This window comes from Manis pentadactyla, chromosome 7 (assembly GCF_030020395.1).
Source record: "Manis pentadactyla isolate mManPen7 chromosome 7, mManPen7.hap1, whole genome shotgun sequence".
In the NCBI taxonomy this organism is placed as follows: Eukaryota; Metazoa; Chordata; class Mammalia; order Pholidota; family Manidae; genus Manis; species Manis pentadactyla.
In genome coordinates, this window is record NC_080025.1 from 76,134,671 (window position 1) to 76,147,865 (window position 13,195).

The following is a 13,195-nucleotide window of genomic DNA, read 5'->3' on the forward strand; positions in this document are numbered from 1 at the left end:
TTCCATATTGTGTTTGTGTATTTTTTTTCTTTATCCATTCATCCATTGATGGGCACTTGCTGTTGGTATCTTGGCTATTATTGTAAGTAGTGCTTCAGTGAACATGGGAGTGCAGATAATTTTTCAGATTAGTGATTTGCTTTCTTTGGATAAATATTCAGAAGTGGAACTGCTGGACCATTGATAGTTCTACTTTTTTCAGTTTCTGCCATACTGTTTTCCACAGTGGCTTCTCCCATTTACATTCCCATCAACAGTACACAAGGGCACAAGGGTTCCCTTTCCTCCACATCCTCACCAACAGTGGGTATTTCTTGCCTGTTTGATAATAGCAATTCTGACAGGTGTGACGTAATATCTCATGGTGGTTTTGATCTGTATTTCCCCAATGATTTGTGATATTGAGCACTTTTTCATGTGCCTTTTGGCCATCTGTATGTCTTCTTGGGAAAAAATGTTCAGGTTGTCTGCCATTTTTTGATTGGATTCTTTTTGGTGTTGAGTTGTATGAGTTCTTCATATGCCTTGGATATTAACCTCTTATCAGATATATGACTTGCAAATATTTTCTTGCTTTTGGTATTGTTGCCTTTTCATTTGTTGATGGTTTTCTTTGCTGTGCAGAAGCTTTTTAGTTTGATGTGGTTCCGCTTGTTGGTTTTTGTTTTTATTGCCTTTGCTTTTGGTGTCCAATCCAAAAAATTGCCAAGCCCAATGTCAAGACAGTTATCACCTATGTTTTCTTCTAGGAGTTTTACAGTTTCAGGTCTTATGTTCAAGTATAATTCAATCCAGTTAATTTTTGTGTATGGTATAAAATAGTGGTCAGTTTTATTCTTTTATAGGTGGCTGCCCAGTGTTCCAAACATGTTTTTATTGAAGAGATTATTCCTTTCCCCATTGTAGATTCTTGGCTCATTTATTGTAAATTAATTGACTATATATGCATGGGAATATTTCTGGGCTCTATATTCTGTTCCACTAATGTATGTTTCTGTTTTTATGCCAGTACCATACTGTTTGGAATAATATAGCTTTGTAATATAGTTTGAAATCAGGGATTAATGACTCCAGCTTTGTTCTTCTTTCTCAGGAACCTTTTGTAGCTCCATACAAAGCTTAGGATTATTTGTTCTATGTCTGTGAAAAATGCCCCTGGAATTTTGATAGGGATTATATTGAATCTGTAGATTGCTTTGGGCATATGGACATTTTAATAACATCAATTCTTCTAGTCCATGGGCATGGAATATTTTTTTCATTTATTTGTGTTGCCTCAAGGTACTATCTTAACTTAGTTTAGCATAACAGGGGGCTTCAGAAATCTTGCACATGAAGTTTGTTTCAGAGTGTTCTCCTTGACCAACACTGAAATAGAACTAAGTGGACAGGGTAGAACACTGTAAAACCATGGGTTTGGGACTCTGACAGCCAGAGTCAAGGCCATTTGAAACAATCTTGGACAGGTTAGACACCTTCTCAGGCAGTGAAGGGATCAAACATGATAATACCCATAAGGTGCTTAGGGACAGTGAACATTATTGAACATTATTAACATTCAATAATGTTACTGTTTATCATTACATTTTAGAGAGTTTGATTAAGTATAACAAAATGCATTTTAAATGGAGATGGAATATCTGGTGATGCCATTCAGTTCAGTTGATGACCATTCCTGTTAGGCCTGTCCTGTGCTTATTACTCAGAGATGAACAAAGGTAAAATAGGAAACTCTGCTACTCTCCATGGATTTATCTTGAGGGTTTTTTTTTCTGGTAGTGATGGTGAGTTGCAATGCCAATCCCAATTTCTCCTCATTCCTTCCTCGCCATTTAGATCAATGTGCATTGATCATATTATTATAAGATACAGGAGAGGGTCCATCTGACCTTCCTCTCCATCAGATGCTGAAGTGCCCCAGAAAGGAAGGATTCCATGCCACCTCTGCTGTGCTCAACCATTGGCCTTTGGGCTTATCCCCTTTCGAAACCCAGTCTCTCTGGCACTGCCAGTAGCAGATGCAAAACTTCCTCCCTCCCTCTCTTCCTTCCTTCCTTCTCCTTGAGGTGAAATTTAAGGTCCTCCATGATCTGCTCCTGATTTAGCATGCCCTGGCCATTTTGAGTACTTGATTCCAACTCAGTGGATCAGAGCACAGGTGCAAATAATGATGTCTTAGGTTTGTTGAGTGCCTACTCTGTGCTAGGCACAAATCATCCTTAGCCCTTTTCCTAACCTGACTCTTGCTCTGTCACTCTGTCATCCCGCCACACTCACCAGCTCCATTAGTTTACTTCCCTTTTGCTCTACTTCCTCTGATTATGGCATGTTCACTTTCGGCTTCTTTAGTTGCCTTTTTTGTTTTTTTTTTTAGTTCTGTCTTAACATCATCACAACATTTGTCCAACTTTCCTGTTTGTTCACTAACCTTTGGCTTGTCCTCCGGACGCCCTCCTTAGAATGACCACTACAGAAAGCCTGCTGACACTGGCCCTAGAAATTTGGGCTCCACTCTGTTCCTTGACTTTGAAACCAGAGAGATTGGTCCTGGGTGTTCTGAACCTAGCGTTTCTGATTTATTATAAAATCATGCTATAGAGTTGCTAGACTCTCAGGTTTGAAAGGAACCCTAATGTCTGTAATGGTACCACCTGTATCTGAGTTAAAAGCCCTCAGCTCTTTCTATTATTTTGCCACTTTTTATAATAGTTCTTGAAATATTTGATGGCAGATTTCATATCCCTAAATCTTCTCTTTCTAATCTAAACATCCTGGTTTCTTTAATCACTGTCTCCAGGCTGATTGATTTCCTCTGAATTAACTTCATTTAATTATTGTCTCTTTTAGAATGGATAGTAGACAGAATTTTGAAACAATGTCCCAATTATGTTCTGAGCAGTTTGGACTAGAATAGGATTTTATATTATTTACTATTAGCTTTTACCTAACCTTTTCCATGATGTAGATTGGGATCCTTTTTTTTTTTTTACAATAAAATGCACAAATCTCAGTGTACACCTTGATGAATTTTTACATATATACACTCATGTAACCATTGCCCAGATCAAGATATCAAACATTCTCACTAATTGTTTTCTCCCTTCACGTATTTCACACATTCCCCCCACCTACCTCCTCTACAGCAACCACGAGTCTGTTCTCGGTGTTTATGAGTCTATTTCAATTTTTTTGTTCATTTTTTTGTTTTTTTTAGATTCCATATATAAGTGAAATCATAAATTATTTTGTCTTTCTGTTTGACTTATTTCACTTAGCATAATATCTTCTAGGTCCATCCATGTTGTCACAAATGAAAAGATTCCATTCTTTTTTATTGCTGAGTAGTATTCCATTGTATATATGTACCATGTTTTTTTCATTTACTTATCAACTGTCATTTAGATTGTTTCCATATTTTGGCCATTGTAAATAATGCATTGATGAACATAGGGTGCATTTATCTCTTCAGATTGGTGATTTGTTTTCCTCAGGTAAATCCCCAGAAGTGGAATTGACGGGTCATATGGGATTTCTACAGTTAGTCTTTTGAGAAACCTCCATACTGCTTCCCATAGTGGCTGCACCAAATTACAATCCCACCATCAGTGAACGAAGGTTCTATTTTCTCTACATCCTCACCAATACTTATTTGTTGTGTTATTACTTGCCATTCTGTCTTGTGTGGTAAACACTGTGGTTTCAATTTGCATTTCCCTGATGATTAGTGATTAGCCTCTTTTCATATGTCTGTTGGCCATCTGTATTTTACTTTTAAAAAATGTCTATTCAAGTCCAGTGCCCATTTAAAAAATCTGATTGTCTTTTTTGTGGTATATGAGTTCTTTATATATTTTGGATATTAGCCTCTTATCAGATACATCATTTGCAGATATATTCTCCCAAATAGTAAGTTTGCCTTTTCATTTTTTTTATTTTGGTATCATTTAATGTACAATTACATGAGCAACATTATGGTTACTAGACTGCCCCCATTATCAAGTCCCCACCACATACCCCATTACATTCACTGTCCATCAGCGTAGTAAGATGCTACAGAATCACTACTTGTCTTCTCTGTGTTGTACTTCCTTCCCTGTGCCCCCACCCCTACATTATGTGTGCTAATCATAATTCCCCTTTTTCCCCATTATTCCTCCCTTCCCACCCATCCTCCCCAGTGCCTTTCCCTTTGGTAACTGTGAGTCCATTCTTGGGTTCTGTGAGGCTGCTGCTGTTTGGTTCCTTCAGTTTTTGCTTTGTTCTTATAATTCACAGATGAGTGAAATCATTTGGTACTTGTCTTTCTCCACCTGGCTTATTTCACTGAGCATAATACCAACTAGCTCCATCCATGTTGTTGCAAATGGTAGGATTTGTTTTCTTCTTATGGCTGAATAATATTTCATTGTGTATATGTACCACATCTTCTTTATCCATTCATCTACTGATGGACACTTAGGTTGCTTCCATTTCTTGGCTATTGTAAACAGTGCTGCGATAAACATAGGTGTGCATATGTCTTTTTCAAACTGGGCTGCTGCATTCTTAGGGTAAATTCCTAGAAGTGGGATTCCTGGGTCAAATGGTATTTCTATTTTGAGCATTTTGAGGAACCTCCATACTGCTTTCCACAATGGTTGAACGAATTTACATTCCCACCAGCAGTGTAGGAGGGTTCCCCTTTCTCCACATCCTCGCTAACATTTGTTGTTGTTTGTCTTTTGGATGGTGGCCATCCTAACTGGTGTGAGCTGATTTCTCATTGTGGTTTTAATTTGCATTTCCCTGATATTTACCGATGTGGAGCATCTTTTCATGTGCCTGTTGGCCATCTGAATTTCTTCTTTGGAGAAGTGTCTGTTCAGATCTTCTGCCCATTTTTTATTTGGATTATTTGCTTTCTGTTTGTTGAGGTGCATGAGTTCTTTATAAATTTTGGATGTCAACCCTTTATCAGATATGTCATATATGAATATATTCCCCCATACTGTAGGATGCCTTTTTGTTCTACTGATAGTGTCCTTTGCTGTACAGAATCTTTTCAGCTTGATAGAGTCCCACTTGTTCATTAATGCTTTTGTTTCCCTTGCCTGGGGAGATATGTCCATAAGAACTTGCTCATGTTTATGCCCAAGAGATTTTTGCCTAAGAGTTTTATGGTTTCATGACTTACATTCAGGTCTTTGATCCATTTTGGATTTACTTTTGTGTATGGGGTTAGACAATGAAGAGACTGTCATTTCCCCAATGTATATCCATGGCTCCTTTATCATATACTAATTGACCATATATGTTTCAGTTAATATCTGTGCTCTCTATTCTGTTCCACTTGTCTGTGGCTCTGCTCTTGTGCCAGTACCAAATTGTCTTGAATACTGTGTCTTTCTAGTAGAGCTTGAAGTTGGGAAGCAAGATCCCCCCTGCTTTATTCTTTCTTCTCAGGATTCCTTTGGCTATTCGGGGTCTTTTGTGGTTCCATATGAATTTCAGAACTATTTGTTGATGAATGCTGTTGGTATTTTGATAGGCATTGCATTGAATTTGTATATTGCTTTAGGCAGTATGGCCATTTTGACAATATTAATTCTTCCTAATCAAGAGTATGGGATGAATTTCCATTTGTTAGTGTCCCCTTTAATTTCTCTTAAGAGTCTCTCATAGTTTTCAGGGTATAGGTCTTTCACTTCCTTGGTTAGGTTTATTCCTAGGTATTTTATTCTTTTTGATGCAGTCGTGAATGGAATTGTTTTCCTGATTTCTCTTTCTGCTAGTTCATCATTAGTGTATAGGAAAGCAACAGATTTCTGTGTATTAATTGTGTATCGAGCTACGTTGCTGAATTCAGATATGCTAGAAGTTTTGGAGTGGAGTCTTTAGGGATTTTTATGTACAATATCATGTCATCTGCAAATAGTGACAGTTTAACTTCTTCTTTACCAGTCTTGTGGCCTTGTATTTCTTTTTTTTTGTCTGATTGCCATGGCTAGGACCTCTAGTACTATGTTGAATCAAAGTGGGGAGAGTGGGCATCCCTGTCTTGTTCCCGATCTTAAGTGAAAAGCTTTCAGCTTCTCGCTGTTAAGTATGATGTTGGCTGTGTGTTTGTCATATATGGCCTTTATTATGTTAAGGTACTTGCCCTCTATACCCATTTTGTTGAGAGTTTTTATCATGAATGGATATTGAATTTTTTCAAATGCTTTTTCAGCATCTATGAAGATGATTATGTGTTTTTTGTCCTTCTTTTTGTTGACATGGTAGATGATGTTGATGTATTTTTTAATGTTCTATCCTTGCATCCCTGAGATGAATCCCACTTGATCATAATGTATGATCCTCTTGATGTATTTTTGAATTCAGTTTGCTAATATTTTGTTGAGTATTTTTGCATCTACATTCATCAGGGATATTGGTCTGTAATTTTCTTTTTTGGTGGGGTGTTTGCATGGTTTTGATATTAGAGTGATGCTGGCTTCATAGAATGCATTTGGAAGTATTCCCTTCTCTTCCATTTTTTGGAAAACTTTAAGGAGAATGAGGATTATGTCTTCCCTATATGTCTGATAAAATTCAGTGGAGAATCCATCTGGCCCAGGGGTTTTGTTCTTTGGTAGTTTTTGATTACTGATTCAATTTCATTGCTGGTAATTGGTCTGGTTAGATTTTCTATTTCTTCCTGGGTCAGTCTTGGAAGGTTGTATTTTTCTAGAAAGTTGTCCATTTCTTTTAGGTTTTCCAGCTTGTTAGCATGTAGATTTTCAAAATATTTCCTAATAATTCTTTGTATTTCTGTGGTGTCTGTAGTGATTTTTCCTTTCTCATTTCTGATTCTGTTTATGTGTGTAGATTCTTCTCTTAATAAGTCTGGCTAGGGGTTTATCTATTTTGTTTATTTTCTCAAAGAAGCAGCTCTTGGTTTTATTGATTTTTTTCTATTGTTTTATTCTTCTCAATTTTATTTATTTATTCTCTGATCTTTTTTTATCCCTCCTTCTGCTGACTTTTGGTCTCATTTGTTCTTCTTCTTCCAGTTTCACTAATTGTGAATTTAGACTATTCATTTGGGATTGTTCTTCCTTCTTTAAATATGCCTGGATTGCTATATACTTTCCTCTTAGTAGTGCCTTTGCTGCATCCCACAGAAGTTGGAACATTGTGCTGTTCTTGTCATTAGTCTCCATATATTGCTTGATCTCTGTTTTAATTTGGTCATTGATCCATTGAGTATTTAGGAGCATGTTAAGCCTGCATGTGTTTGTGAGCCTTTTTGTTTTCTTTGTAAAATATTTTTCTAGATTTATACCTTTGTGATCTGAGAAGTTGGTTGGTAGAATTTCAATCTTTGAATTTACTGAGGCTCTTTTTGTGGCCTAGTATGTGGTCTATTCTGGACAATGTTCCATGTGCACTTGAGAAGAATGTGTATCCTGCTGCTTTTGGGTGTAGAGTTCTGTAGGTGTCTGTTAGGTCTGTTCTAACAGACCTAGTGTGTTCTAGTGTGTTGTTCTAGTGTGTTGTTACGTGCCTCTGTGTCCTTATTTTCTATCTGGTTTATCTGTCTTTTGGAGTGAGTGGGGTGTTGAAGTCTCCTAAAATAGGTGTGTTGCATTCTATTTCCTCCTTTAATTCTGTTATTATTTGTTTTACATGTGTTGGTGCTCCTGTGCTGGGTGCATAGATGTTTATAATGGTTATAATGGTTATATCCTCTTGTTGGACTGCCCTGTTTATCATTATGTAATGTACTTCTTTATCTCTTGTGACTTTGTTTGTTTTGAAGTTATTCTGTCTGATACAAGTACTGCAACACCTGCTTTTTTCTCCCTATTGTTTGCATGAAATATCTTTTTCCATCTCTTCACTTTTAGTCTGTGTATGTCTTTGGGTTTGAGGTGAATCTCTTGTTATCAGTTTATAGCTTGGTCTTGCTTTTTATCCATTGTATTACTGTGTGTCTTTTGATTGGTGCATTCAGTCCATTTACATTTTGGGTGATTATTGATAGATATATACTTACTGCCATTGTAGGCTTTGGATTCATGGTTACCAAAGGTTCAAGTGTAGCTTCTTTACTATCTAATCATCTAACTTTAACTCACTTATTAGGGTGTTATAAACTCCATCTGATTATTCTTTTTTTCTCTCCCTTGTTCTTCTTCCTCCTCCACTCTATATGTTAGATGTTTTATTCTGTACTGTTTTGTGCTTCCCTTGACTGCTTTTGTGGATAGCTGATTTTGTTTTTTGCCGTTAGTATTTGGTTTGTCTGCTTTCTTTCCTGTGATTTTATTTTCTCTGGTGACATCTATTTATCCTTAGGAGTACTTCCATCTAGAGCAGTCCATTTAAAATACCCTGTAGAGGTCGTTTGTGGGAGGCAAATCCCCTCAATTTTGCTTATCTGGAAGTTGTTTAATCCCTCCTTCAAATTTAAATGATAATCTTGCTGGATACAGTATTCTTTGTTCAAGGCCCTTCTGTTTCATTGCATTAAATATATCATGCCATTCTCTTCTGGCCTTTAAGGTTTCTGTTGAGAAGTCTGATGATAGCCTGATGCGTCTTCCTTTGTAGGTCATCTTTTTTCTCTGTCTAGCTGCCTTTAAAACCCTATCCTTGTCTTTGAACTTTCCCATTTTTAACTATTATATGTCTTGGTGTTGTCCTCCTTGGATTACTTGTGGTGGGAGATCTGTGAGCCTCCATGGTCTAAGAGACTATTTCCTTCCCCACCTTGGAGACATTTTGAGCAATTATTTCTTCAAAGACACTTCGTTCCCTTTTTCTCTCTCTTCTTCTTCTGGTACCCCTATAATGTGAATGTTGTTCTGTTTGGATTGGTCACACATTTCTCTTAATATTCTTTCATTCCTAGAGATCCTTTTGTCTCTTTCTGCCTCAGCTTCTCTGTATTCCTGTTATCTGATTTCTATTCCATTAACAGTCTCTTGCACCTCATCCAGTCTGCTCTCAAGTCCTTCTGTTGATTGTTTCATTTCTGTTATCTCCCTCCGGGCTTCATCCCTTAGCTCTTGCATATATCTCTGCAGCTCCATCAGGATGGTTATGTCTTTTATTTTGAATTCTTTTTCAGGAAGATTGGTTATATCTATCTCATCAGGCCCTCTCTCTGGCGTTTTTTGAGTGATTTTGGACTGGACCAGGTCGTTCTGCCTTTTCATGGTGATAGAAGTGATCACTGGCAAGTGGCATGTGTGTCAGCTGGGAGAACAATGTCCCTTCCTGCTTGTTCATCACCTTGCCCTTCTCTGGTGCCTGTGACAGTTACCCGTACACAGGGAGCAGTCTCTTGGTTAATTGCATGAGCTTCTGTGGGTGGGGAAGCTCTCAGGATGGCCTAGGGCACTCTGCAGCCGGTCGCAGATGCACCAGTTGTGTTCTCCTGCTAGAATGGCACCCCTTCTTGCCTTCTGGACCTTGTGCTGGCTTACTCTGCCTGTGCTGGACAGCTGCGCATAGGCAGCAGCCTCTGGGTCTGGCCCAGTTAGCTGTGCACTGGGAGAAGACTCTGTGTGGTTGCTGTGGATGGGGCAGCTCCCTAGCTGGTCCACAGCAGTGGCAGGTCAGCTGGCTTCCTTGCAGTGCCAGAGGAGGGGAATGTATGGCAGGCTGCTTATTGATTTGATGGGCTTTGGAGCTGCGTTGCCACCCAGGGGGTTAGGGCGCCTGAATTTCCTTAAGATTCCAGCCTGCTAGGCTGAGTGTGCTGAGACGATTTTGTCTACCTGTTAAATCCTTGTCCCTTTAATACCTTTAAAGTGCCCACTTTTCTTTTTTCCCAGGGGAGCCAGCTGTGGGGACCCACTCACAGTCTCCATCTTGGATTTTACTTTTCCGTTTCTCTAATATCCAGTACATCATGCAATGTGTGTCTGTGCTCCTGGTGCAGATTACTAGGGCTGGTTATTTAGTAGTCCTATGCTTCCACTCCCTCCCCACTCTGGTTCTTTTCCCCCCCTCTAGTGAGCTGGGGTGGGGGTCATGCTCTGGTCCTGCCAGGTCATGGCTTTGTATGTTACCCTTTTCCATGACATGTTGGGTTCTTGCAGATGTAGCCTGGCTGGTGTACTGTATCTTCTGGTCACTGTTTTAGGAATAGTTGTATTTGCTGTATTTTCAAAATATATATGGTTTTGGGAGGATATTTCTGCCACCCTACTTATACCACCATCTTGAGCACCCACCAAGACTGCCTTTTCATTTTTTTGATGGTTTCCTTTGCAGTGCAGAAGCTTTTTAATTTGATATAGTCCCACTTATTTTTGCTTGTGTTTCCCTTGCTTGGGAAGACATATCCAGAAAAAAGTTATTAATGTTGATGTTCAAAATTTTACAGCTGATGCTTTCATCTAGGAGTTGTATGATTTCAGGTCTTATATTTAGGTCTTTAAACACTTTTGGGTTCATTTGTGTGTATATTGTAAGACATTGATCCAGTTTGATTATTTTTCATGTAGCTGTTCAGTTTCTCCAAGACTATATTGAAGATACTGTCATCTTTCCACTATATATTCTTGCCTCCTTTGTTATATATTCATTGACCATATGGGCATGGGTTTATTTCTGGGCTCTCTATTCTGTTCCATTGGTCTGTGTATCTGTTCTTGTGCTGGTACCATACTATTTTGATTACTATAGTTTTGTAGTATTGTTTGAAATTGAGGCATGTGACACCTCTAGCTTTGTCTTTCTCAAGATTGCATTTGATGTTTGTGGCTATTTGATGTTTCTTGTGGTTCCATACAAATTTGAGGATTATTATGCTCTACTTCAATGAAAAATGCCATTGTATTTTGAAAGGGACTACATTGAATCTGTAAATTGCTTTGGGAAGTATGGCCATTTTAACAGTATTAATTCTTCCTATCCATGAACATGGGATATCCTTCCATTTATTTGTGTCTTCTTCAATGTCTTTTATCAATATCTTATAGTTTTCAGAGCATAGGTGTTTCACTTCATTGGTTAGATTAATTTCTAGGTATTTTATTCTTTTTGATGCAATTGTAAATGGGATTGATTCCTTTATTTCTCTTCCTGTTAGTTCATTTTTTGCATTTAGAAGTGCGACTGATTTATGTATATTGATTTTGTATCCTACAACTTCACTGAGTTCATTTATTAATTCTAGTTTTTTGGGGGAGTCTTCAGGGTTTTCTATATATAGTATCATGTAATCTGCAAATAGTGACAATATTACTTCCTCCCTACCAATTTGGATGCCTTTTCTTTCTTTTTCTTGCCTCATTGTTATTGCTAGTACTTCCAGTACCATATTGAACAAAAGTGGGGAAAGTAGTCATTCTTGTCCTGTTCCTAATCTTAGAGGAAAAGCTTTTAGCTTGCTGTTAAGTATGATGATAGCTGTGTGTTTGTCGTATTATGTTGGCATATAATTTTCATAGTATTCTCTTACAGTTGTATTTCTGTGATGTCAGTTGTAACTTCTCTTTCATTTATGATTTTATTTGAGTCCTCTTTTTTTCTTGATGAGTCTAGCTAAAGATTTATGCACATGTTTCTGAGGCTATGATCAGAAGCTGTAGTGCAGGTTGGATCTATATCCAGCCAACTGGTCCTGCCCTAAGACCTTAGAAATGTGATTAAGATTTTTCATCATCCTCAAATCATAGTAAAACTTCATGTTTTACTCGTCAGTTGAACTGACTGACCATCTTCAGATATTGGTATCTGATTGTGCTTGGATGTTTGTCATGTTTCTTTGTAAGAGAAAAGAGATCAACTCAAAAGTCAAGGACTATTTGCTTAATACACATGCAGCGATGATTTTAAAATTCAGTAATCCCTCCAGAATTGGGAAAGGTGAACTAATGAGGTGATTAATCCAAGTAATTTGGGGTGGAGTTGATTTAATGATGAACCCATTTATCTGTATTTAATGGAGAATATGGAAGTTTCCTGAACACATGAATAGAGTAATTTGCATCAAAGACAAAAAAAGGTGCTACCAACTATAGAAATTTATAACACTTCTGTAATGCTAGGGCATGCCTCTCCTTAGATGGGTTGTGGTTCTCTGAGAAAGCAGATTTGAAGTGCTTTGTGTGTGTGTGTTCATTCTGGATATGAGATCCTAAGATACAAAGCAATTCTATATTCCAGTACTTTTTTCCTCTGTAGGCCAGTGTTTTTCAGTTTGCAAGTCTTATTCCATGTGTGGGCCAAAACTAGTATTATTTACACGAAAGAGAATAGAATAAAAGAGGATAGAAAGTATCAGAACATCAAGGTAAGGGTAGGTACTGTTTTGTGAAAAAATTTTATTTCAGCAGTATGTGCATATGGGCCAGATCATGATGTAAAATGTGTTACTCTGGGTTGCGCTTAAAATGTTTTGAAAATCAGTAGTTTTGATTCAGCATTTTTACTTTGTGAAGAAGGTACAACATTCCCTTTAACTGACATTGATTTCTGCAGAGTATCTGAGTAATGGGCCGAATAAATGTCTAGGCCAGAATGTCTCATTTCAATTTTCTGTTTAAAACCCTAGGCAAAATTTCTCTGTCAGTGTATGGTTGATGGTATTTGTTATCATAGAATATTTTTTTGCTTTTAGTTGTTGATTTGTTTGATTCTTAGAAATTTCTTGGGAGGTTGAGTTTTATACCAGTTTTACAAAAAAGGTCAGGTGGCCTAGGAAATGTGTAAACTTCATGACATAATACCATTGTCTAGTATTTTCCAATTTGTTTTTAATTTTAGTTCTTTATACTTAGCAACATTGAGTATTTTACTGGATGAATGTAAGATGTCCATTTATTTTAAGAATCTGTGCTTCTAGTATCTCCTGAAATATTTTGTAGATGACCAATTTCTATTGCTTTTACAGTCAAAACCAATTCCTAATCATATCTGCTCTAGTCTAAAAAACAGGGTGCTAAAATATTAGATTGTTTTGTTTTTTTTCTGTTCCCCCTTCCTTATTAATTCAAAGGAGGATTATGCCATTTTCAGTTGAGAAATAAGAATGATTGATTCCCAAATATTTATTGACTGCTTGCCAATGCAAGGCACTGATCTAGATTACAGCAGTGAGCAATGTGCACAGTTGGCCCTTTGTGGAACTTTCAATATAGTGCAGTAACAACTGGGTGCCGTTTCCAAAAGAAACTGCAAAGGAATAGTTGGTGCTAATGCTAAGTGTTCTCCCAGT

The 13,195-nt window shown here is 37.5% G+C and overlaps 1 long non-coding RNA gene across 2 annotated transcripts in view; it reads left to right on the forward strand.

The window, feature by feature from the left end:
* Nucleotides 1-13,195, forward strand: part of LOC118909111 (uncharacterized) — a 55,301-nt gene that overhangs the window by 694 nt on the left and 41,412 nt on the right. The gene's annotated exons all lie outside the window — the stretch shown is intronic.